The 26,633-nt window shown below is 40.4% G+C and overlaps 1 pseudogene; it reads right to left on the bottom strand.

The window, feature by feature from the left end:
• Positions 1-26,633, bottom strand: part of LOC149166859 (uncharacterized) — a 73,356-nt pseudogene that overhangs the window by 28,004 nt on the left and 18,719 nt on the right.

Below are 26,633 nucleotides of genomic sequence, written 5' to 3' on the forward strand. Positions count from 1 at the left end.
GCTTTTAATATGAATTGATCATAATATCCCTCTGTCTTAACGGCTTTTTTGAAATTTTCACTTTTGGCTTTATAGCAATCGGTCGTCAGGGGAAACGTAACTCCTTATATTGATACCTTTTGAAATCCCTGATCACCGATAGCGATATCGCATCGCATCGGGAGTGTGAGCACTTTTACGGACGCATGGATGGTATATCGCCGATCGGCGATAGCGATATCGCGTCGCATCGGGTGTATTATCTGGGGTGCTTTAAAAACATGCATAACATATCACTGATTTCCGATAGCGATATCGCGTCGCATCGAAGTGACTTACCTGGGGTGCTCTAAGAACATGTATAGTATATTGTCGATCACCAATAGCGATATCGCATCAGGGAAAATGAATGGGCCGTTAAAGTATGCTTCCTATGTCATTGCGATATGCGATCTTGTGATTGCTTTAACGCAATGATAAAAGATTGATTATTTGTATTATTAAGATCAAAATGGCTTTATCGAAAAGGTTTTCATAATATTTTTTCATTTTGTTTTCGGACCTTTTTTGAATAATACAATGTTGATACCAATCAAAACTAAAGGGACCCATTTCATATGATAGTTTTCCTAAATAAATAATGATATGAAATGGGGGGTTGTTGTAGAGCACAATAGTCCCTTAAGCCACTTAGCTCTCTACCCATAACTTTGAGTTTCTCCTCCATGTGCCCAATCTCTTCCACCACCTTTGATTTGGCGATCTGCATCCATGGGTGAGTTCTGTCCCTCTCCTTCTCAAGATCAAAGAATAGTGGGATGGAAAATTTTTGAGGTATGACCCTACCTCCTTCAATAAATGGTAATAGGAGTCGAGGTTAGGTTGGGGGATAGGTTCCTTTGCTTTTGGGTCCTCCTCTTTAGCTTCTTACTCCCCTACCTTTCTTTCCAATTTCTATGCCTCCTGTAGATTCAGCAGAGTATCCAGTAGGATTGCCTTACCCTTTGAGGAAGTTGATCTAGTAGTAGGCCTCCTTACATAGGTGATAGGGGACTTAGGGGAAGGCATTTTATCTTTTTGTGTAGGGGAATCTTCAATCTCAATAGGAACTTTTGTTTATCTTTGTGGCTTCCCCTATTTTATTCTTGTGCTCTTTCTTGTCCTGAAATGGAGTCTGCCTCTACCTTTTTCATTTTTTCTTGATTGGGGTGCTGAGAGAAGTGAGGGAATTTGTTGCCTCTCTCTCAGTGGCCTCTGGAGACACCCTACGTGACTCCTCCTTATGTTTTTTCCCCTCTATTTTATTGCCTTCTTCCTCTCTATTTTTCCTGTCTTCTTCTTGTTATAGACATTTTTGTGCCTTACAGCATGGAGCATGAAATGTCAATAATCTGAGGGATCCTAAGTCCCTAAACATGTTGTTCCTACCCCTAGAGGAACAAGGTCAGCAAACCACAGCACTACAGATCAGTTCTCCACTGAAAAACACTCAAAAACAGGTCAATTTTGGATCAAAGCAGCTGCTCCACTAAGCATCTGCGCTGAATGTCAAAAGCTCTATGGTGTACCTGCACTGCATAGCAAGTGCAACAAAGGCTACCTGCGCTGGGCGTACTTTGACATGTGGAGGAATCTTTTCTCAATGTGCCAGTGCCCAGGAAGCTTCCAAAATGACACTTGGATCAAAAGATTCGCCTAATGATGAGTTAAGAGCTTCTAAAACTCCAAGTGGAAGGTAGAAACTCCGAGTGGACTCAAGGACTGAAGAACAACTGGAGTTGAAGAGGACAACAAGTCACACATCAAGCTGACTTATCTTCACTCCAAAACTCTATATAAGGATCTCATCCCATGGGATCTAGAGGCCGGAATTTTGTGCAAAGAATTGCTGTTGGTTTACAGTTGTGAGTATTGGGTGATTGCTTGAGGGAGGTGAAGAGGAGATTTCTTTCCGTCGGGAAGGTGATGCTGGATTGGACCTCTCATGGTTGTATCACCACCTGAACCTTACTTCCTTATATTAATAAAGCATTTGAGGTTCTTCTATTCGCATGTGTTTCAATGGTGTATTGTCTTACTTGCGTATTTGATTTATGCTAATCCTTGAATCAATTATGAATGCATGCTTCTTGTAGTTTCCTTTTCTTGTCTTGTTCGCAGGATCTCGTGTAGCTGGGCCCGTGAGAAGACTTGGAGCTAGGAGTGAGCGGCAAATAGAGGAGATTGGATCGACCATTTGCGCAAGACATCGGTAAGTGGATCTCTTCCTTTCATCTCTTGCATGTCATAAAGAAGTAACTTTAGATAGCTTTGCTTCAGTTGTTGCTAAGGAACTATCACCCTTAGAGTGGGATAGGGTCATTCCGTGTTGGATACTTTTCCCCACAACAGACTGGCGACTCCGCTGGGGATCATGTCTTGTTGGTAGCTTGTGTTTCTTGCTATTCATTTCCTAAACAAAGGGAGTACCGAATCGAACTGCATTCGAATCCTTCGAATGCAAAGTAGAGGGCAGCTACTCTAGCTCAGTGCTAGGCATGTTTATGATTTGAAGAGCTGATCCACAAGGACTCTTTTTAGCTCTTTGTGATAGTGTTCATATTGCTTTAATCATCCTCTAGTGTATACTTGACTGATAGCCTCTGATTTGGCCAAAAACCATTGATTTTTGAGCAAACTGTGACCCGGAATCTGAGAGAGACGAGACTTGTCTCTTCAGTGCAGCTGCAGCAAAGGCTACCTGCGCTGCAACGCAGGTCCCGAAGGGGCTACCTGCGTTGCATGTCAGATTGACAGTGCAGCACCTGCGCTGATCCAGTTTTGCCTTGTGCAACTGGGATTCCCCACTGTCTGTTGCCCAGTTTTCTATATTGTTTTTGCAGCCTGTTGTCAACCTGTATACCCATCTGAAACTATCTTTGCCATCATTCCACCTCAGTTGTATGAAGAAACTGTGATTGTTCTTGTTGTATTTCTTATATTCATTTACAGTTTCCCATAACGAAAGTGAACTAGTCTTGCTGTGGCCTTTTGAATCCAGACCTGTGATAAAGTGTCGTTGTGATTCTAAGAGCTAGTTTATTGCTGTTCATAGCTGCTTGAGCATTTGCTTTCGTTATATGGTTCGAATTTCAGTATTTCTTGTGTTGAAACAAGTGAATCTTAAGGTGTTCTTTTGATTATTGGACAAAACTTGTTTGCTTTCACTTGAAATTGGATTCGAAATTATACAACAGCTTTCTTTTTGTAATACATCAACATTAAGGAAGAAGAAAAGAAATATTTGCATTGTGCATGTGCATTTTGACAGTTTGCATGTCGATTTAGGAAAAGTGCATCAGTGTGTGCTCTATGATCTGTTTGAAAAGATGATGTCTTTCTTTTCCCTCAGTAGTTAAGATTTTCATAAGTTGAAAGAATTGAAAAAGCTTGCTTATCATTCTGAGACTACATTTAGGAGTTGTATCATACATCACGTGGTGATCCATAAAGGCAAACTGCTAAGCAAGATCAACCTAAAAAGAACTGAATTTATCTAACAACGCTTTGAAACATAACGAAACACAGTAGAGGTCTAGGTAGAGACGTGTTCCGGCGTCGTTAAACATAGTGACCGTCGATCTCTACGAAGGTGGGTGATTCCTCCTAAGGGACGATAGCACTAATACGGACTTGTGCCCCCGCGTACCGTCGCGTATATTGGGGGACCCCTATAGGAACAAAGCCTTTATCCATAGGAAGCCGTGTCGGCCACCCTACTGATCACGATGCAGTGAACACAGCATTCACGAAGATCGACCACTCGTACCGTAAAATGTATTCTGTGGTTTCGCGAAAGGTTTGGCACACCCTCTGCCTAGAACTCCAGAGTAGTTTCTTTTGGCCTTTTTCAAACTCTATAACTGAAAAAGTCCATCTGAGCATTTGTCACTTCGGGCTCGTTAATACATCGAAGGAGACTAGAGTCATCTTTAGCTTTTTCTCGACTCTTAAAAAGTGAAAAAGCAAGTTGTGTCTAAAGCGTCGTCATATAAAATTCATTTTAAACGGAACATAATCACCTCCTATTCCTGCGTTGATCTTCGAAGTTAGTCTTTTGGCATCGTAAGTTCTTGTAGAATCGCTAAGAAATCTTTTGGATAGACTAGATATGTCTGAACAACCGTCGGCATCTAGGATTGTGTCGTCTAACACAGCAGCAGCAGAACCTCCTGCTGCTACTCCAACGATGTTCGCTGGTATACCATCTGTCCCGGCAAATTTTCAACAACAAGCCAGAGTCCAATCGGGGGCGACAATATGGTTAGTACCTATTTCTTCATCCGGATTATCATCTGGTACTTCTTATGTTGAAACTCAACAAACTGATCCAATGTGTCTTCAAAGGCCAATTTACCCTTTAAGTACTGGATTTCCACCATATGGAGGGCAGTATGCTCTTTCATTGTTCCCTCCCGGAGAACAACCATATGGGAGTTTACAACAAGGTTCAAGTCAAACTGGAATTACATCCAGCGGTTGGGTACCAATACTGCCCCAACAACCAGGAGTTGTATATTCAATGCAACCAGTACACCCTGCGTCGAATATTACCACCACACCTGCTATGGCGAATGCGTCACAAGTACAAGCGCTACCTGTTGTAATACAACAACCTCTTGTCTCAGCGGCTCAATCACAATCTCAGGGTAGTGCCTCCTTATCTGGAGCGACTCAGGCTCAAACAAGTACTGTGACTCCTCATCTTGGTCAATCATCCAATATTGGTCAACAGCAAATGGTCCAACAACCAGAGCTGGTTCAATCTCAACAACCGCCATTCCAGTAATCATATCAAGGACCTGAGCAACAAGTATTTGTAAGTAATGGGCAACCATGCTATAATGGTTATGCCCATCAACTTTGTCAAAGTTGTCAGCATTATGCTGGTCTGCAAAGACCCATTGCTCAGGCGATACCATCTTATCCTGGATATGCTTCGCCTAACCTGAACCAACAGTTGCCCTTTGTAGCAACTCTAGAATTACCAGATCTAAACCGGCTGACGAATGATCCAATTGATTATGCCCCTTGGTGGCCAGCAATTCCGCATAAAATTCCATCGGACATTCCTAAATTCAATGGAAATCCAGGTGAAGACCCGTCGAATCACGTCATGACTTTTCATCTGTGGTTTTCATCGAACACTCTAAACGATGATTCGATAAGACTTCGCCTCTTCCAGAGGACATTGACAGGTCTAGCGGTTAAGTGGTACATTGAATTGCCAAGAGCCTCTTTCGACAATTTCAGCTCCTTAGCCACGACTTTCTTAACCCATTTTCAATTACCGATAAGGTATGAAACGGGAACAGAACTCCTTACCAACTTCAAACAGACAACGGCCACTCACATATCTGATCATATACATGAGTGGCGACGTCGTCGTAGGATGGTGAAAACTTACGTTCCCGATCAGCTGTTAGCTGAATGGTTTATAAAGTCGTTACTTCCGGCTATAACGGAAGATGTGGCCAAGGGAGGAGTCGTAACAGAGGAGCAAGTCATTGCTCGTGCTCAATACTTAGACTTAGTATATACTCAGTCAGGCACGCTCTACGACAAAATACCTGACGCCCCTAGACCTGAATTTTCAATTCCTCCCCCTCCTAAATCGAATACTAACTCTCACGCCGGTAATGGCGTGACTGGCAAACGCAAAATCTCTAGTCAAAATGCAAATGAGGAACTTTTTGCCTCAGAAGTAAATGCCATGTCGACCGACAAGAGCAAACGACTGAAGCAACCAGGGGGCAAGAAGAAAAAGAAAAGGAAAGGGAAACCCCCGACAGGGTGTCATATATGCGATGAAGATCATTGGACGAAAGATTGTCCACATATAGCTGAAGTTAAGAAACTCTTCAAGAGTTCAAAAACCCCAGCAGTATTGACTGATCCGTTTCCTAATCCAAGACAAAATCTGGTTGCTAATCAAAATGCTTCCCGATCCCAAGTGCTTATGTTGTCCACCTCAAAGCAGCAGAATAATGCTTTGACAAGGAATAAAGATTACAGGAATCCAAAGCAGTTGAACAACAAGGCAAATAAACAACCTAGTAGTTCAACAACAACTTTGACCAAAGTTGAGCCACCCATCGTTCCTAAACCAATGATAAAGTCGCCAAAGGGAGTAGTACACAAATCGACATTTAATCCTCGTGAAAAAATAACACAGGATTATAATATAATAGAGGACCTGGCTCAATCGTCGTCCGCTATGTCGACACTTGAGGTAGCGCAAAATTGCACCTCCCAAGAGCAAGCTTTATTATCAGCCATAGGTGGGATCGGCCCAATGGATTCCAATCTTGTGGCCTTCGATCATAAAGGATATGACCCTAAGATACCAGCTCAACTAGCTCTCCTTATTCAAGTGAAAGCCCTCAACAAAACTGTTCACCGAACAATTATTGATGAGGGGGCATCTACATGTCTTATGTCGATGAGTTGCTGGAAAAATTTAGGCTCACCACCCTTGTCGAAATCGTCAACGACGTTAAAAGCATTTGATGGATGATCATACACTCCATACGGGATTTTAAGTAACTTGCAAGTTGAACTGGGGGGAAAAACAGTAGAAGTTGATGTTGAAGTAATCGACGGAAACCTCGATTACAACATCCTACTGGGAAGGCCCTGGATATACGCCATGGCCGCAGTTGTGTCGACCTACTTCAAGAAGATTGCATTTCCCTTTCAAGGAGGAATTACAGTCATCGACCAACAAACTTTCTTGCCTGACAGTTCACAAGTTACGGGAGGCACTCCAATGATCCATGGAAGCAATCATTCGCTTCAAAATATTGGAGTAGGTCTCCTAAAAGACCCTGCCTTAATGGGTACTTTTGCCCTACCGCCGGCGAGTAATCTGGCAGAAGTAGCCACAGTGGAAACCTACAATATGAAATCTTCTATATCTAACGGATTCAGAAGATTCCTAAACATTTTTTCAGCATGGATCATCGCCCTAATGGAAATACTGTAAATACAGTGGGCCCCGAGGACGGTTCTTATCTCGTGTCAACCTCGTTAAAAAATGAAACAAGAAATCATGAGGATAGTTCTTTTACTGTGTCAACCTCATTAAAAAATGAAACAAATCCCCTTTTCAAAATTCAAAGGTAAACCTTCATTCCAATCACCAAGTTGAATGCAATGAAGCTTGGGGGGCACCCTCCTTTGACATGCGTTATTATGATGCTGGGGGCATGCAAAATAAACGAGCAGTTTTGGCAACGTTCATGCTCGTTAAAAAATAAACGCAAAACCGAGCAGTTTTAACGCAGAATTCATGCTCGTTAAAAAATAAACATAAGCATGTGAGCAAGCTTCCTCCAGAGTTCGAGCTCATCCAGAAAAAATGAACCGGTAAATAACCATTTGAGACCATAGATTCATCAGCCATAAAAGCCTTGGTCGTGTTTGTCCACCGTCACCTCCACTTTTCATTTGGCCGATCATTCACATCCACTTGATTATTTACCTTTTTTGAGGAACAGCTGCGAAGAGTGATTTCACCTAGCCATCCTTGTGACACTGCCGTGATTGGAAAATTCCAACCTGTACCTGGAATCTGCTGCTATCCCTGTTTATCACTCGTTCCTCAAAATACGAGTCTTCTTTGAGCTCTTTTCACTGACTCGTAAAATATGAAAAGTTTGCCGAGTTTTGGCCTTCCAGCTCGTTAAAAGGACCGGAAGAGCTATCCCTCCTCTAGATTTTAATCTTTTTGGACCTGAGGGATTATTGCACAAAAAGATCGAGCGCTTGTCTAGTTCGGCTCGATAAAGATATCGAACATTCATCCCTTTTGTATTGTTTTATACTTTTTCGGACTTAAGGGATTAGATGACGAAAAAGGACCCCTGGAGTCCACTTTATGTACCCTTTTCAGACTCTCTAAAAATGAAAAGGACCGAGTTGTCTTTGTCGCTGGGCTCGTTAAAAATATTAGATAGCGACAAACTTGTCTTTAGACGAGAACGAGTTTCCCTATCGTTAAGCTCGTTAAAACATAGCGATGGGCTTGCCCGAAGGGCAGGTTATAGAACAAGCATATGTTATCCTCCTCAAGCTTGACAAAAATAAAGAGGTACTGGTCAGAAATGACTGGGGAAAAATTGGGAGAACCTCAAAGCTTAATGGTAGCAAGTCGCTCTTGAACATGACACTTTTGCCTCCGTAAATATCGGGTTGGGTTATTATCATTCACCGGTCCCTTCACCATGGTCTCGCCATACCATCCATACATGGGGTAATGCTACTGATCCATCACATCAGTGTCGTTATATGTTCAAGAGATGTCATTCAGAAAGTGTCAACCGGGTCCCATCCACTACCATACATCATCTTTCATCCTTCCATGACCGCCACCCTGAATCATATTTCACAGATCGTTTTCACCATCATCACTAGCTCCGTTCCGTGTCACTGATGTGGGATTCATTAAGGCCCTCCTTTGACGGATCACTTCTTGTCGACATCAGCTCACTATCCAAGAAGTTGATCTAGGAACACCCCCTCAGTACTTTGAAGCTTGCATGCCTCAATGGCAAGTTTCTCACTTCCGGCGATAGGTATACATTAATGACCTTCGACTGGGAGACTTTGCGTGGTGTTCGACGTCAGATCCTATATTCATGCCACGTGAATTGTGCTGCAGTACCTTGAGGGTCATCATCATTATTGGTGATTCCTCTCGCGCTTGTTAACAGTTTACATTATTGACTGGTAATCAAGCGATGTCTTTCCATGTTCGACTTCAAGAAATTCTCACATGGATCGACTTGTACTAGAGTGAAGATCGGACAAGTTTGAAGACCCCGGATCTAGTTTCATCCATCCGGGCTGCGATATATATTCAGGAGATAAAAACATAGACATGTGCAGCAGATGATCATCCTACTAAAAGGATGATAATTAAAAGCAGAGAATTATCAGTCTATTATCAGACGATCGTCTGTTTATGTACAGCAAATGTATTTATAAAGCTGAGCATGGGAAATGCTCGCATCAGCTAGATCATGAAAAGAAAGTATGAAAAGATAATGTATTGTATTGTATTTTGTTACAGGTCACCTCCCGACGATTGAATGAACTTCAGATCCTCCTAATAAAGCATTTCACCCGATAAACGACCTCATACTTTAGGGGGCAACTGTTATAGACATTTTTGTGCCTTACAGCATGGAGCATGAAATGTCAATAATCTAAGGGATCCTAAGTCCCTAAACATGTTGTTCCTACCCCTAGAGGAACAAGGTCAGCAAACCACAGCACTACAGATCAGTTCTCCACTGAAAAACACTCAAAAACAGGTCAATTTTGGATCAAAGCAGCTGCTCCACTAAGCATCTGCGCTGAATGTCAAAAGCTCTATGGTGTACCTGCGCTGCATAGCAAGTGCAACAAAGGCTACCTGCGCTGGGCGTACTTTGACATGTGGAGGAATCTTTTCTCAATGTGCCAGTGCCCAGGAAGCTTCCAAAATGACACTTGGATCAAAAGATTCGCCTAATGATGAGTTAAGAGATTCTAAAACTCCAAGTGGAAGGTAGAAACTCCGAGTGGACTCAAGGACTGAAGAACAACTGGAGTTGAAGAGGACAACAAGTCACACATCAAGCTGACTTATCTTCACTCCAAAACTCTATATAAGGATCTCATCCCATGGGATCTAGAGGCCGGAATTTTGTGCAAAGAATTGATGTTGGTTTACAGTTGTGAGTATTGGGTGATTGCTTGAGGGAGGTGAAGAGGAGATTTCTTTCCGTCGGGAAGGTGATGCTGGATTGGACCTCTCACGGTTGTATCACCGCCTGAACCTTACTTCCTTATATTAATAAAGCATTTGAGGTTCTTCTATTCGCATGTGTTTCAATGGTGTATTGTCTTACTTGTGTATTTGATTTATGCTAATCCTTGAATCAATTATGAATGCATGCTTCTTGTAGTTTCCTTTTCTTGTCTTGTTCGCAGGATCTCGTGTAGCTGGGCCAGTGAGAAGACTTGGAGCTAGGAGCGAGCGGCAAATAGAGGAGATTGGATCGACCATTTGCGCAAGACATCGGTAAGTGGATCTCTTCCTTTCATCTCTTGCATGTCATAAAGAAGTAACTTTAGATAGCTTTGCTTCAGTTGTTGCTAAGGAACTATCACCCTTAGAGTGGGATAGGGTCATTCCGTGTTGGATACTTTTCCCCACAACACTTCTTCTTGTAGATCTTCATCATCTCTATCAGTTTCCTCCTTAATTTCCTCCTTTGTTTCTTCATCATCCTCCTTCTCTTCTCCCTCTTCTTCTTCATCTTCATCATGTTCCTCTGTGTCAGCTCCTTCTTCATCCATCTCATCCTTATCTTGCTTTGTATCTTCCTCTTCCTGTTTTACTTCCTCTTCACTGACAGTAGGACTAACATCATAAGTGAGGGCTTTGATGTCATCCTCTACTGGCATGTCTCTGAAAACTAACCATGTTATAGGGGTTCTGAGGTTTTGGAGGGAATCTTCAATGAGGATCCTAATCAACCCATGGTGAGCCAATTGTTGGGAATTCCCCTCCTTCACTTTGATGCTTGAGTCTATGAGTGATTCAAGCAAGAAAAATGGTATGCTGAGTTTTTGGTGAGGTGGTGTTTCTACTCCAAATATTAACTCCTCAAGGATCCTAAAATGATAACCATAGACAACACTATATCTACCCTCACAAGAGATTTATTTTATGAGTTGGTAGCCTACCTCACTCCATGGGTATGGCAGAATTTCCCTCCTTACTCCATTTTTTTCCTCAGTGGGTTCTTCATCTTCTAAAAAGAATTTTATTTTTGCCACCTGGCTGTCTCCCTTATCTTCTTTTCTCCATGGGATTCCTAGGGGAAGTGTGGTAACCCTACTGATGAGCTTTGGGGTGAAATCTATAGTGAGGCCTCTTACTACAATAGTGGCATGGATTATGTTGTGTGGAGTGAGGGAGAGAGAAAATTCTTGAGCCACCTCATCATCATACCCTTTGAATTTTTCGGAAAACCACATCTAGTTGTGTCTTGTAAAGATTTCAAGCACTTGGGGGTGTTTTTGGATTCTTACAGTGTTTGTGGGCTCTCTCCTATTAAACCCTCATGTCATCTTGCTGGTGAAGCTTGAGGATAAAATGAGAGGGTTGACACAATTTTTCAAATGCAGGAGCAAAACAAAGTTGACTGTGTATTTAATTCACTTCACACAGTTGCTAAATTCACTCAATTTTAGAGTATCCCTGGTTCATTTACTTGCAAAGGGGGATGAAATTTTAGAGCCTACCTCTTTAGACTAGTTGCAGTGGCAAATTCCCGTGATATCCCTTCTAAACTCTTCTCTGCCAATCCTGTAGATAGTCTCTGTGTATCCTGTAGACTATATCCTGTAGGAATTCCTGTGCATGCTCTTGTAGGAATTCCTTTGCAAAACGATGGATCTTTTCTTTTGGTGGGTGGACTGGGTTATGAGAGCGACTTGAGTGAGGGAGTTTCAAGGAGGAGAAATGCATGAATGCATGGAACGATGTTTTATTTCCTCTTATGGTGATGTGGGGTGAGGTGGTGTGCTGGCAGCAAAGGCACATTACCATTTTTGGACCGTTGGTCCCCACTACCACCTCCTCATTTCCCACTCCTCATAATCAGCTCCCACCTTGTAGATCCATAGTTTAAGTGCTTTTTGTCCTACTCCTTCTCTTTCTTTGAGTTGATTGTAGCCACGTGTGAGAGGACACCCAGCTGTGCATGTGCCGACTGAACGAAGGTGGCCAAGTTAACTAGCCACCTTTTCACTTATAAACCAACTATCTTGTAACCCTTATAATTTTTTACTACATGATGCATATGAGAGAGTGAGTGGGATACTTACCTGTGGTTTCAATGTTATGTTGCAGTTGTCGAAGACTAGAGGTGTTGCGGTGTATATTTGCTACATGCCATTCTTGTTCCTCCTCTTGCTTTCTACTAATGGTTTCTTTGCTTTTGTAGGTATCTACGGCTAAATATATGATGTTGTTGTTGTGGAGCTCCTAGATCATCCTAGTGAAGACTTGTTTCTGGTGTGCTTGGAATTCTGTGGGATAGGCTGCTATAGGATTTCCTACAGGATGTCCTGTAGCTGCTTCTCTGTCATAATTCTTTAATCATTTTTCTTGCTGGGGTTGTGAGGATGGTGACATCGATGGAAAGAAGGAGTGGAAGTGTGGAGAGAATAGGATACTCAGGTAATTCTCTTTATTCCTCTCTGTTTTTTTTTTTCTTTTGAAGATTGGCAGAAACTGTTGAAACCAATCTTTTTTGTTTTGAATGGTGAGTGCAGGGATGATTATGGTGGATGAGACGAGGTGCTAGATCATGCATAGGGTGAATTTTAGGGACCTAACAAGTCCATAATATGCCTTTGGATTGCTTCCTATAGGATTTTCGAGTCACTGTAATTCCTACATGATCATCTTGTAGGTTTTCAGGGGATCCTGTAGGAATACATGGGATCCTGTAGAAACCACAGTCTTTGCATGAATTGAAGTAATGGAGTGGAAAAATGAAAAAAATGATGGGGGGATACATGGTAAAGAGTGAAGAAGATGAATGTGTGAGAGGCAGGGGTCTCCTTGGGATCCTCTTTTGCTCCTTGACTGTCTTTCTCACCCACCCGCAAATGCAAATTTCATGACAAATATATATATATATATATATATATATATATATATATATATATATATATATATATTATTATTATTATTATTATTATTATTATTATTATTATTATTATTATTATTATTATTATTATTATTATTATGATTGAAAAACAACTAGGCTGCCTTAGAGAGGTTTTCACCCTAGCTGTTTGCCCTGGGCACCTCAAGGAAGGTTTTCATCCAGAGATCTTCTTATTCTCTTTTTCTTTTTGTTCTTTTTTTCTCAGTGATTTGATGAGGGAGGAGCTGGAACTTGCTCCACCATCATCATTGTTTTATTGATATTATCAATGAACTCTTGTTTTGATAAAGGTCTCTTATACATTTTCAATGGGTGTCCATTAACAAGCAAAGGAATGGCTTATTCATCTATGGTTCTGATTTGCACTGAACCATTATCATGGAATCTTTCCACAACATAAGGTCTGAGCCATATTATCATTAACTTTCCCTTGATGTCTTTATACCTAGAATCATATAACAACGACCAATCGCCTTCCTGAAATTTCTTCTCTTTAATATTTTTATCATGCCAGATCTCCCTCTGAAGTTGAACTACCTTTGTATGTACGATGGCCTGCATTCTGAATTCATACAAGACGTTCAATTAGAAAAGTCTCTCTTCCTATGCACTGCTGAGATCCAAATCTAGTTGGGCTGCCATCCTTAATGTGTTATATTCAAACTCAATGGAAAACAAGGCCTTTTTCCCATAGACTAGCTCATAGGGTGTGAATCTAGTGGTGGTCTTCCATGTGGTATTATAGGCCCAGGTGGCCTCAACTAGTATTTCTACCCAATCCTTCCTACTGTTGCTCACCACCTTGGTTAAGATGCCCTCCAGTGCTCTGTTGGACACCTCCACTTGCCCATTAGTTTGTGGATGATAGTGAGTGGAGTTCCTATGCTTGACCTTGTGATGGATGAGCAGGTCTTCAATCATGTTGGAGGTAAACTGGCTGCCTTGGTCTGTGACCATCTCTCTAGGGTACCCAAATTTGTAGAATACATTCTCCCTTAGGAACTCAGCTACCTTCTCTTCTATTGTTGCCTTAATTGCCTTGGTTTCAGCCCACTTAGTCAAATAATCAGTGCACACAATAATGTACTATTTTTGCCTTGAAGGAGTGTTAATAAGCCCAATGAAGTCCATGCCCCACTTTTCAAATAGCTCAAAATTCACTTGAGGCTACAGAGGCATTTCATCTCTTGGTGTAGGCCTTCCCATCCTATGGCACCGAGCACACTGACTAGTGTACTTTTTCACATCCTGATGAAGAGTGGGCCGATAATAGCCTACTTGTAACACTTTGAATGTTGTCCTCTTTGCTACAAAGGGACCTCCACAAGGTCCATCATGATAGGTCAGAAGGATTTCAAAGACTTCCTATTGCCTGAAACACCTTCTCAAGATTTGATCTGGGCCAAGTTTGAAAGATTTCCCCCAATCCAAGTGAAGGGGTCGTTTTTCCCAACTATCTTGCTCTTTTCTTTGGAGGACAAGTTTGGTGGGAACTGCGCTGATACCAAATAGTTTGCTATATCAGCAAACCATGGAGAGAGAACTGAAATAGCAAACAAGTGATCATCTGGTAACTGGTCATCCACCATTCCTTCTTCACCTACAAGAACATTTTCCCTAGATAAAAAGTATGCAACAACATTTTCCTTAGCAGGCTTATCAACAATGGTTAGTTCAAACTGCTGTAATAAAAGTAACCATCTTATATTTCGAACATTCACATCTACTTTTTTTATTAAATATTTGATTGCAGCATGGTTAGTATGCACAAATGTTTGATAGCCTATACTATAATGTTTGAATTTGTGTAATGAATTCACAATAGCCAGGAGTTCCTTTTCAGACATTATATAATTTAGCTCAGCCTTGACAAGTTCTTACTGATAAAATAGATAGCATAAGGTAGTTTTTCCTCTACTTGACGTAGGGTTGCTCCTATGGCTTTGCGTGAGGCATTAGCATGAATATGAAAGGGGAGGGCCCAGTTTGGGCCTCAGAGAATTTGTATAGTGGTTAACTTATCCTTTAGAATGTCTAAGGCCTCTTGACATCTGTTTGACCATATAAACTCAGAATCTTTGGCCAACAAACCAAATAAAGGAGAGGCCAACTTGCTGAAGTCCTTTATGAAGCTTCGATAGTATCCAGCTAACCCTAAGAAACTTTTGACATGTCTCTGCTTTTGATGAGGTGGGACCCTCTGGATGATGGCTATTTTGTTTGGGTCCACCTGCAATCCTTGTTGAGATATTGAATGACCTAGCATGGTCCTTGCAGTCATTAAGAATTCACATTTTTCATGACTGAGAGACAGGTTCATTTCAATGCATTTGTGCAGTACTTTTCCTAGGTTAGATAGGGCTTCTTGAAAATCACAACCATAAGGTGTAAAATCATCCATATAAATTTCCACCGCATCATGTACTAATTCGGCGAAAATACTCAAGACTGCTCTCTAGAAAGTGGCAGGAGCATTGCATAGGCCAAAAGGAAGGACCCTATAGGAAAAAGTACCCCAAGGATAGGTGAATGTGGTCTTATCTTGGTCTTTTGGGCAGATCTGGATTTGGTTGTACCCACTGAATCCATCTAGGAAAGAGAATTACATTTTCCCTACCAGGTTGTCTAGCACTTGGTCAATGAAGGGTAGAGGAAAATGATCGTTCTTTGTGGCTTTGTTCAACTCCATGTAATCGACACAAATCCTACACTTACCATTTTTCTTGGGAACTAACACCAAAGGGGATACCCACTCACTGTCGAAGATAGGGTAAATGAATCCTACATCTAGCAGTTTTTGCAGTTCTTCTTTGACTATATCTTTAAGAGTTGGATTCATCCTCCTTTGTGGTTGTCGGACCAGCTTGCAACCTTCTTTGATGTATATGTGGTGAGTACACACTAAGGGGTGTACTCCCTTCATTTCCTTGTAACTCCAAGCGAAGGCTTCCAGATTTTCCTTTAACATGTTGCATAGCTTCTCCTCTTCGAGAGTAGAAAGAGATGGATTTATTTTCAAGGTTTTCTCTCGGTTGAATTCTATGGTTTTGACATGGAGTGGGTTGAAATCGGTGAAGCATAAGTCAATTGGATGATTTTTCTGGGTTTCCTTTACTGCTTCTTCTAAAGGTAATGAATTAGGAGTTGGACTTTGGAGTAGGTGTTCAATCAAGTAATCCTTGTCTTGTTTTCCTCCTCCCATGGTTGCTTCCAAAGCATAAAGTTGGTCAGAATAAACCTCACCTTCTTCCTCCTCCTCCAACCATAAAGGTAAATCATGCTCTATAGAAGGTTGAGTGGGATGGTATAGGACTAACTGCTTGGACATATGTCCATTCTTGATGGCCATATTCCCAGCTCTGCAACTAATGTAAGCATCGGCTGTAGCCAACCATGGCCTCCCAAGGATGAGAGGATAACCAGTAAGCTTAGCCTTAGGCTGGAGAACTAGGAAATCTGTAGGGTACTCCTAGGAGTCAATGGAGACCATCACATCCTCCACAATTCCCTCAGGGGTTACTGTGGAACGGTCTGCAAGTTGCATAACTATTGTGGTCTTCCTCAATGACCCTTGGAGGTTGAGCTTGAGCATGGTGTCCTTGCTCATCATATTAATGGCAGCTCCAAGATTGTTCAGAGTGTGTGGGCCAATGGTACCATTGATGTGCACATCTACTACAGGGCTTCCAGGGTCCAAATATTTTGGACATATTACATGCCCCAGCATTAAGTTGGACAACTGCCCAATGACATTAATGGTAGGGGCATCCCTTTTTCACCTCCCTGGATGCTTGAATCATTTCTCCTTAATCAACTTATTGTAAATGGGAACTTCTATTATTGCCTGGAGAAGGGGGATCTTTACACATAGATTTTTCAATTCTCCCAGAATTTCAGTCTCTTCTGGGGTAGGTTGGATTGGTTGGGTTAATCTCTCAGGAAAGGGTGGATTTACTTTAAGGTTGCTTTCCTCTCTTTCTTCCTCAACCTCCGTAAGTGTAGGGGGAGATTTTTTAGCCAGGAGAAAACTCCTAGATCTTAGGTTAATCTCCTGGATTTCCATTGCATAAACTAGATATGATGTCTCTCCATTGTATACTTGTTAAGCCTGCCTATTGTTCGGATTCAAATTTTGTTGGGTAGGCATCTAGGGTTGCTTGGGTGGAGAAGAGTGTAGGAGTTTTGGTTGGGCAGGTGGTGGAGGCAATAGAGCTAGAGCATTATTGTATTGGGGCCTCCACCCCTAAAGTGGTGTATTCCACCGCAGTTGTGGTGGAGCATAAGGTTGAAATGATTGGCTAGCTGGTTGGGAATGATACTAAGATGCATAAGACCAAGGAGTGGGTGTAGACCAGGAAGGATGAGTAGGGGGTACCCAAGAAGGTATAGTTGTGGTTTGGTTGGGGTTGTAATATGCATGGGATGGCCCTTGCATGCCTTGCTAGTATGGTCTAGGCCCAGAAGGTCTCCTTTGATTAATGCAGCAAAATTGCTTAGTGACCACTTCAGCTCCTTGATATACAACTTTGAGTCCGGGTAAAGAAGGGCACTTGTAAGTGGAGTGGTTTTCTTCATAGACTGAGAAAATTTCAATATAGTTCAATTGACATTCATTCCTAGGATGCCTCCTGCTTCATCTAGGAAAAAATGTGGCCAAGGCTCTCTATACTTCCTCTTGCTTCCTTTTAATGTTCATGGTGTCCATTTTCAAGGAAAGGGTTTGCAACATCTCACTTTTGAAATCTTCCAGCATGTTTCCAATTTCACCCTTGATGGATGAGTTGGAAGATGATGTATTGGCCATAGGTTGACTACCCCTACCCTTTTCCCTAGCAGCTATAGAATGGTTTCTAAAGATGGTCTTGATATCCTCATAGGGTAATTGGTAGATATCTCCTCCTGCTAACAAATGTAAGGTATCTAGAAGATCTTCTCTTACTCCCCTAAGCAGGACTAGCTTTAGTGACTCAGGGTCAAGTGTGCACCTGGCCCTTTTGTAACTGAGATGGAATATTTCTTCGTAGCCTTTTAAGGATTCATCATGGCCTATGATCATCCTGAAAATTTCTTCTTTAGTATCCTTTGACTGACAATAGTCCCGATATTTGTTGTTAAAGGTATGCTGCATCTGAGCCCAAGTTTTGATGCTATCTCTAGGTAAGTGCATGAACCAGCGCAATGCTGCATCCTTGAGGGTAGATGGAAATATTTTTAACTTTTGCTCGTCATCTTTATAGTCATAGGTTTGACATATAACAACAAACTCAAATAGGAAAGTGTTGGGGTCCTCTGTGGTTAGGCCATGGAAATGAGGTAGGGAAAAGGGGCTTATATTTTTCATCTTAGTGTCCCTGTTGGTTTCCCTGATGGGGAATGCACCCTCAACTCTCTCTCTATTCCCTCTCTCATTTTGGTTTTTAGCCATTGGTTCAGTAGGAATGGGTTTCTCTTCTTCTTCTTCCCTTGTAGGTTCTTCAAATATGTTAGGTTGCTCACCTAACGGTTCCTCCAGTTCACAGCCACTGAAGAAGGGAGAAGGTTGGATATTAGATGCAGTGGAAGTATTTAGCAAAAATTTCCCTAAGTTGTCCCTATTCCTACGAGGCATGGAAGGAAATATTTTTGGGTTGGTCTTGTATTCTTTTTTTTTTAACCTTGAAAGTACTTGCAGAAATGAAATTGTTGATTGAATGAAAACCAATGACAGGATGAAAAAGCTACTTGCTAAATTGAAATCCTACTTGCAGAATGGAAAGAAAAGCAGATAATGAAAAATGAATGAATGGAAGAAACTAGATTACTTTTGAAGAAATAAACTAACAACAGAATATTGAAGACAAGAAAAAGAAGAAAAGAAAGAATTATTCACATTCTACTCAGACACCTCCCCGACAACGGTGCCAAAAAGTGATGGGTGCCAGTATTGCAGCAAGGACGCTGCAACTCCTGGGCTACTAGCTTTACTTATCAACCCGGGGTTCGTACAAACTTGGAGGTGATAGTGTTGTATGCACAAGTAAAAGTGATGGTTATGCCTGTTGTCACTATTCAGCTGGCGAGAGATCACTGGGGTTCCAAGCCAGACTTCTATAGACTCAGAAGAAGCTTGATTATTTGATGGAAGAAGGGAAAATCTACTCTAAGAGAGCTACTCTACTGCAGTAATGGGAAAAAAACATGTAATGCTAAATCACACCGTACCCTAATTAACCATTTAAGCAGCTATGCTAAGCATAATTGCTAAATCAACACTAAACAAATGCTACTATCTAAGTTTCAGAAGTAAAAGGCATCAAACATTACTAATGTGCAGGCAAAGAAACTAAACTAATTCTGTTTTCAATTTTTCGGGTTTTTTAGGCAAAATCAAGTATGCAAACTAATTGTTCTTGTGGATGTGACAGGTGGATGGAAGGTTTTTAAGGATGGATAGAAGGTTTATGAAGTGGTTGGATGGTGTGCAGGGGTCCTAGGAGGCTTTTTTGTGACTTCCTAGAGGTTTCCCATCAATTCGGCCTCAAAATAGGTCGTTTCAGGAAAACCTACAGGATGATCCTGTAGGAATTAGAGGATACATTCGAGAGCTAATTGTGAGGTGTTGGAGGTGTTGGGAATCTTGGGAAAGGTGTGTGATGGGTGGAATGGGGTGTTAGAAGGTCTAGGATCACTCAAGAGTCAATATCCAAGATAAGAGATGGCTAGATTCACTCAATGTATCTAGGGGAATTTCAATGAAAAATGATGAAAAACTAGTGAGGATGATGGTGAAACAAGGGATGGCTAAGGTGGATGAAGTGGAAGGTGGTTGTTGGTGATGAAGTCTTGGTCCCCTCTTGAAGTACCTACTCTACTTAAAACATGTGTGTCTTCCAAGAACTATGCAACTAGATACATTTTCATAAACTAGAAAAGCATGAATCAATTACCTATATTATGCATGAAGGAAGTTGCTGAAGGGAATGAAAGAATGAGTGAGATCTTATTGTAGAAATGGATATGGAAAAATATGACAATGAAATCTACCTTGCAACATTAACCAAGTACTGAATCAAAGACAACAACCTCCAAAGCTCATACAAGAACTAGAAATCTGTGTTTTTGGGGTTGTTGAAGGGTCCCTTCCTCAAGTCATGGTGCTAGAGGGAGGAAGTGAGGCCGAGACACCTGCTGAAAACCTTGTGGTGATCCTTTTTCTCCTTGCTAACCTGTTACTTGAAAGAAGGCACAAATGGAAGAAAACTATCACACAACCAATCTAACCTACATTGTTGTAATGAAAATGCAGCTACCAAACAAATGAACAATTAAGCAATGAATCTACACTAGAATACATGTACAATAAGGAGGAGCCTTGGTTGCTAGGATTGGGCCCTAACCCAAGAGCTTTAGCCCTCTGAGTTAACTTAGTGCTGGCTCAAAACAAAACTCATTCTTATTACCAAAACAATGGATTACATCAAAAACTATCACAAGTCTTGCAGCTCAAAAATAGAGTAGATTTTTAAAATTAAGAATTTGAATCCTACTGAGGTCCTAGGCCTCTCTACTTATACATCTGAAGTCTCCAATGACTTCCATAAAATTAGGGAGGCTCGGCTCCTAAACTTGAGATAAACTGGTGCTTTGTATTTCACTTGCTCAGCTGCCTTCTAGTCCTCATGATTTGGTTGTTTGCACTCTAAGCTAATGGAGGAATATTCAAATGGAGGGGTAGTAAATGAGGAGGATTTGCCTCCTATAATCCCTCTCCCTTGTCCCATTCGAGTTTTGATCTTGGTCTTTGCCAAAATTCCTTGCTTTTATCCTTTAATCCCTCATTAAATGCACATTAGACCACAAAGCAAAATATCCAACTCTAACTCATCTCATAAACAAAATATAATGAAAAGTATGCAAAAAGTTATGAAGTAGTTGGTTTGACTAAGCTAGGACGTGAATTAAGGCCCTTATAATTACCCAATGATGAGGCTCATCACATTTAATCCCTTATAATTACCCAATGATGAGGCTCATCACATTTAATCAATCACATTGCCACACAAAAGAGGAAATATAACTATGTATGTAATATATACAATAATGTTCCCCAATAAAGTGATCTATCCAAGTCCATAACATATAAGTTTCTCATATACAATATGTCAAAAATCACCCTTAATAGGGATCACAAAGTCGTGCTAGGAAAAATAGAATTCTACACATGTGGACATGTCATCAATTACCCTTAGATGTGCTAAAAGAGAAGTTAGTTATTGCGCCTATTCTAACATCCTAGAGTAGGAAAAATTGTTCCGTGTACATGTGGATATGTCATTTTTTCCTTCTTACAATATTGGCACAATTGAAGGAAGATGATATCGATCATCTTATCTCATTCACTAGTAAAAACTATTAGATGTAGAAAGGAACTATGCTACCACTGAGTGAGAATGCTTGGAAACAATCTATGCATTATACAAAGTCAAGAACTATTTATTAGGAATTCCGTTCAAATTAGTTATATATCATTTGGCACTTAACTATTTAATAAAAATTTAGTGTCGAGGGGACGGATATGTTAGCGTTTGCGACTATTCCATGAGTTTGATTTTGAGGTGGTAGTAAAATTTAATAAGCATAATGTTGTATTAGATCATTTATCTAGGATAGTGTCAAAGAAAGTTGAAGGAGGACTACATGAATAATTACCTGACACAATTATTTAGAGTTGACATAGTACTAGATCAACTCATAGATCTTACAATATATCTCATTATAGGAAAACAACCAAAAGGTTATTGTGGCACAACAGCAACAAACAATGACTAGAAATGTGGATTACCATTGAATTCAAGGTAATTGCACAAGCTTGGACCCACTAGTATACTATGTAGAAGTGTGATGGAGCATGGATGGGACATAGTATTATATGAAGTGCATGAAGGAATTATTGGAGGACACAACAAAAGTAAAGAATTTGTAATAACCCAATTATTTATCCTCATGTATGCAATGTAAATAGTTTTATAAATAAAATAAAATAAGAGTTGAGAGAGTGACACAAGTTCCAATGCTTGAGGTAGGAGATTGCTTGAGGGAATTATTATTTTAAATAATCAACCTTGGTTGGTTGTGTGGGCTAACTATAGCATAAATTAACTAGCGCAAAAGGGATAGAAACAAGTGTCCTTTGATTCCCTTAACAAGTAAAAATAGGACAAAGCATTAAAGCGGTATGGGCAACGTTGTCCATGAGAAAAGGGGAGGACCTAGAGGTTATTCAACGAATGGATACATGTGCTCTCTAAGGGGGGGATTGAAGAGCAGACACACATAATACGCAAAGGGAGAGTGTTTGGTCAATTTAGTGTTGTCTAAATTGCTATCATAAATTGTCAACCCGGGGCTCGTAAGCTGATGAAGTGAAGTGTACAATATATACTTAAGCAGCCTTTCCTAGTTCTTTTTGTCGTTTTTAGTTCATGTTTGACTTATCTTCCTAATGTGATGTGATGAAGTTATAAACAAGTGAGTGAATGTGTGTGTATGTGGCGATTTCTGAATGCTTCTTGAAATTTAAAGAGAAAACTTGAACAATAACTTGGAATGAAATTAGAGCTTCAAATGAAAGTAAAGCATCAAACGAAAAGACCAATGGCACTAGTCCAATACCTCTACTGTTGATAAGAATGAAAATGACATCTACTTAACTCAATTGAAAGCAAGAACAGTATTTTAACTCCTCTATTGAATCTAAAGCAATGCAAAAATTAAGTGACAAATCACACTACTTAATTCTCCCTTAACATTCTGCCTTTAGCTAAATTGATCATGTGAAAAAGAGTTAGGAGTGAATTAGCAATATGAGTCTAAAACTAAATAAACCAAGCTGCAATTAAATGATGTTTTGGTCCCATAAAAGTTAGTGAATTATGATAAAAAGAACCATCAAGAGATTAGCAACTTGACAAAACCTGATAAAGTAAACTAGGCAAGGAAACTAACTAAGCAAGGAAACTAATGAAAATCAAAGCAAAAGTCAGCAGTTTAGATAAGACAACTTCAAATGCCACTAGTGATAAAAAGAAGGAAAAGCAAACTGTCTCGGGCTCCTAACAAAGCTGCAAAAACACACACTGATCAGTCATGAAAAGTACAGAAACGTAAAGCAGCATAATTCAAACTGTACATTAATATACATGTCAAAAGAAATCAAAATTGCAGAAATCAAACTGTACATTAATATACATGGTAAATTAGAAAAAAGGAATGCAGGAAAATAATTAAAAGCTACTGTACAATGGTTGTAGCAGACAGGGGCCCTCCATCCACTTCAACCAATTAAAAAGATCAGCTACGCAGGTAAGAACAGAACTGTCTTCTTGGTATTAAATCAGCACATAATAAAATACAGTGGGGAGCGTAAACGCTATGTAAAAGAGTCTTGCAACAGAGTTTAACAACAACAAAAGACTAACTTTTAAAAAGCTAACTAATCAGCATGTGCAAACGCTTTATTTATAACAGGAACACAAACTGTTCTGTGCGTAAACTAAGCTAACTAAGAGCTATGAAAAAGACACGTTCAGCAGCACCGTACACGGATTTAGGAAACGGTCATCGTGGATGATAAATCTGCTGTTGGATTCTTGTCCCCTACAGTCTTCATGGCTAAAGAAGAGGCCAGCTGTTCGTTCCATGTTCCACCTGAACACGCAGAGCCGTGCCACCGTTTGCAACCTTGTCGTTTGACCAGAGTTACCTCCGCGTTGACCGGGGGTATAGATGACCAGTTTGGCTGAGCTGACAGCACACGCACCATGTACATAGTCATACAAACTTGCCCATGTGGCTCTTTCCCCTGGAGGACACCTAGAGCATAGCAAATAAGAAAATGGCTGCGGAATCTGGGATCGGCTACGGAATCAGAGATCGGCTGCGGAAACCCTGTATAAGCTGCGGAATTGCAGCACTTAAACCAAAAATCTAAACCAACAGTCAATCATTAGCATGATTAGCAAATCATGTTAAAAAGTCCTATAATGCAATGAAGTGAACAAGTTGATGAAGGAAATGATGATAAAAGAAGGAAATGAGTAGGAAAAGGCTATTGGGAGGATGGGTAAATGAGTGCAAGTTTGAGGCTCAACAGAGAGAACCTCCTAGCATGCAAAAGTTGTAAAAGAGGCAGAGATAGTGATATTTAGAATTTTTATAAGAGGAAGAATAGGTAGCAGCTCAATTTGTGTTGTTGGGTGCCAAAGATAGCTATAAACCAATTAAAGAGCCCATTTGAAACTTGTTGGGCATAAGAATTACAAAAGAATAATGGCTTGTCTTGAGAATGAAGGTAGGTTGTCCTAGTGGCGTTTTGGTTCATTTGTGCATTCGTTGAAGGCTTCCCTCTTAAAGAAATCCACCTCAAGTTTTGGAATCTGGCTCAGGAATGACAACAACAAGTAATAGTGGTTGTAGCTTGTGTATGATTGGGTGGAGACTTGAGAGTTGAAGTCCCACTCTTAGTTGGAACACTTTTGCACTGTTTAAGATAAGTGTTTCTTATGCTCTTTATTCACAATAAAATATTTTTACATTCCTCTTTGAGATGGTTTTAACAATGCATGAGGCATGTATGTGTTATGATTATCTATAAGAGTGACTAAAGTGTTATGTTACTATTTGAAGGTGTTGGGACGACATGTAAGAATATTGGTTATGTCATAGAATTATTTAGTATGGGAACTCTTTCTTGCTGCAACATATAATGTATACCCGGGTTCAGGGTTTCTAGATCTATGTTTATATTTCCATGGTAACAAGAGCTCAAGCTAGAGTGAACATTGTGTTCAATGTTGTCAATGGTACAACTTCATGAGCTTGAATGATTTGACTTACGTTCCTACACTTCACCCAATGTTGCATTTTTCCTATGTACATGATGACGTTGAATTCCTCAATGTTGGGTGTTATATTCTATATGTTGTATTCCTATCTGAATGGCTAGTATAATCATGGTGTTCAACTGGATGTGTACTCAATTAGTGTGAATATATATATATATATATATATATATATATATATAATGGTTATTCCTTTATAGTAATTTGAATGGAAACTATGCCATGAATGGTAGAACAAGAATTTTTTTTTATAATAAGTTTGCTTTCTCACTGCATACATTCTAGGGTACGTATTGGAGATATATGTCTCCTTGTTCGCCTGCTAACCTGTTCATTTTGTATGAATGTTGCTTTGAGCTTTCCATAATGGAGACATAGGTTTTGGGTTGGTTTTTTTACTTTCTCCATATTTATGATGTGTAGTTTGGCATGGTCTTATCTCTAAGCCATGAACATGATTAAGATATGTTCCTTATGGACTTGTATACCTTTGCAAGATTGTGATCACACATATAGGTTTCGATATGTTTATTTGATCATGAGGGAGACCATAGACCTCTACAAGTCTAAATGGACAATTCCTTGGCTTGGATGGACAATTCCATGTTTTTTGCCTTATATTCCATCCATCAAGAACCTAAAGGAGGTAATATGGTTATATCCCACAATGCATAGCACTAGTGCATGCTTCTCATAGCTTTAATAGTGATATTTGAGTTATGGTGTGAGTTTAAGCATTTTTAGAACCATTGTTGCAGAACTATGGTCATAAACCTTTGTAAATGGCCAGGAGGAAAAGCCTTATCCTTATCCCCTTTAACCTCATGTGTGATCACAATGAGATTTATTGGGTTGGGTGAAAGTTGTCTTAAAGGCTAAGTCACTAGTCCATATGGCTGCATCGCATAACTGAGCATGAAGCTTGTATAATGGTTGGCTGGGATTCAAGGTAAGAATATCGATGACTCACAAGGAATCTATGATGGCATATGTTGGGAGGGGTTGCATCTCTAAATCTGCAGGAGGTATCTCAAGAGAAACACTAAGGCTGATGAGGACCGGAATGGTGTGGTAGGGCCTACAATGCAGGGAAGGTCAAGATGACATGGAATTCATGCATTAGCTAACAGAGGAACCACTTCCCATGTAAGTGGGCCTATCATAGTGTTAAGAGGTTTAAGAATGGGCTCACATGGATAGGAATTTCAACAGCAACCAAAGGGAAATTTCATGTCCTAAATTTTTCTTGACAAAGGAGGCTTCACGTAATGTTGAAGGGAGAGCGGGATGACGTCGGGGAAGGCTGCGTGGTATATGCACAGGTCTAGAAACCCATTCATTGGGGCATGGATTATGTGCGGGCCCACATACTGTTCATCCTGGAGGGTCAACCTCGAAGGAAATTTTAAGCAAGTAATTGCAATGGGCTAGGTAACATATGTTGGGTGACGAGAAGATTGGAAGTAGATAACAACCCATCGTGTGGTCGATTATATATATATATATATAATTAGCATTTTAATGCACATTGTGGGACTGCAGAACCGAACCCCATGAACAAGTCAGTGGCCAACAAGAAATTTCCAAGTGGCACTAGGAGGATAGATGTGGGGTATAGCCACATGGCAAAGTCGATGAGGCAACACTCTCTGAATCACCAGGACTTCAATTGTCACATCTCATGATTCGAAGATCGGATTGACGTACAATTTATATCATCAGAATCGTCTCAATGATATGAACACAGTGGTGATGTAAAATTAAGGTTTTGAGTATGTTGAAAAGAAAAAAAAATAGACTTGAGTTCCATAACAACACCTTGGATCTTGGGTTAACATAGTAACCCCCTCCTCTTAATCGGTGTTATGGTAAGGATTAGGAGGGGGGGTTGTTACAGAGTGGTATCAAAGCGTTTTGGTTCAATGCTCAGATTGGATGGGCTCTATCATGAACTAATGATTTGGTATGCAGTTTACCTGGTTAACTGAGTAAGGGGTCTCAT

This window comes from Pinus tabuliformis, chromosome 5_1 (assembly GCF_031772625.1).
Source record: "Pinus tabuliformis cultivar Carrire ecotype Pingquan chromosome 5_1, CPIR1, whole genome shotgun sequence".
NCBI classification, from domain to species: Eukaryota; Viridiplantae; Streptophyta; class Pinopsida; order Pinales; family Pinaceae; genus Pinus; species Pinus tabuliformis.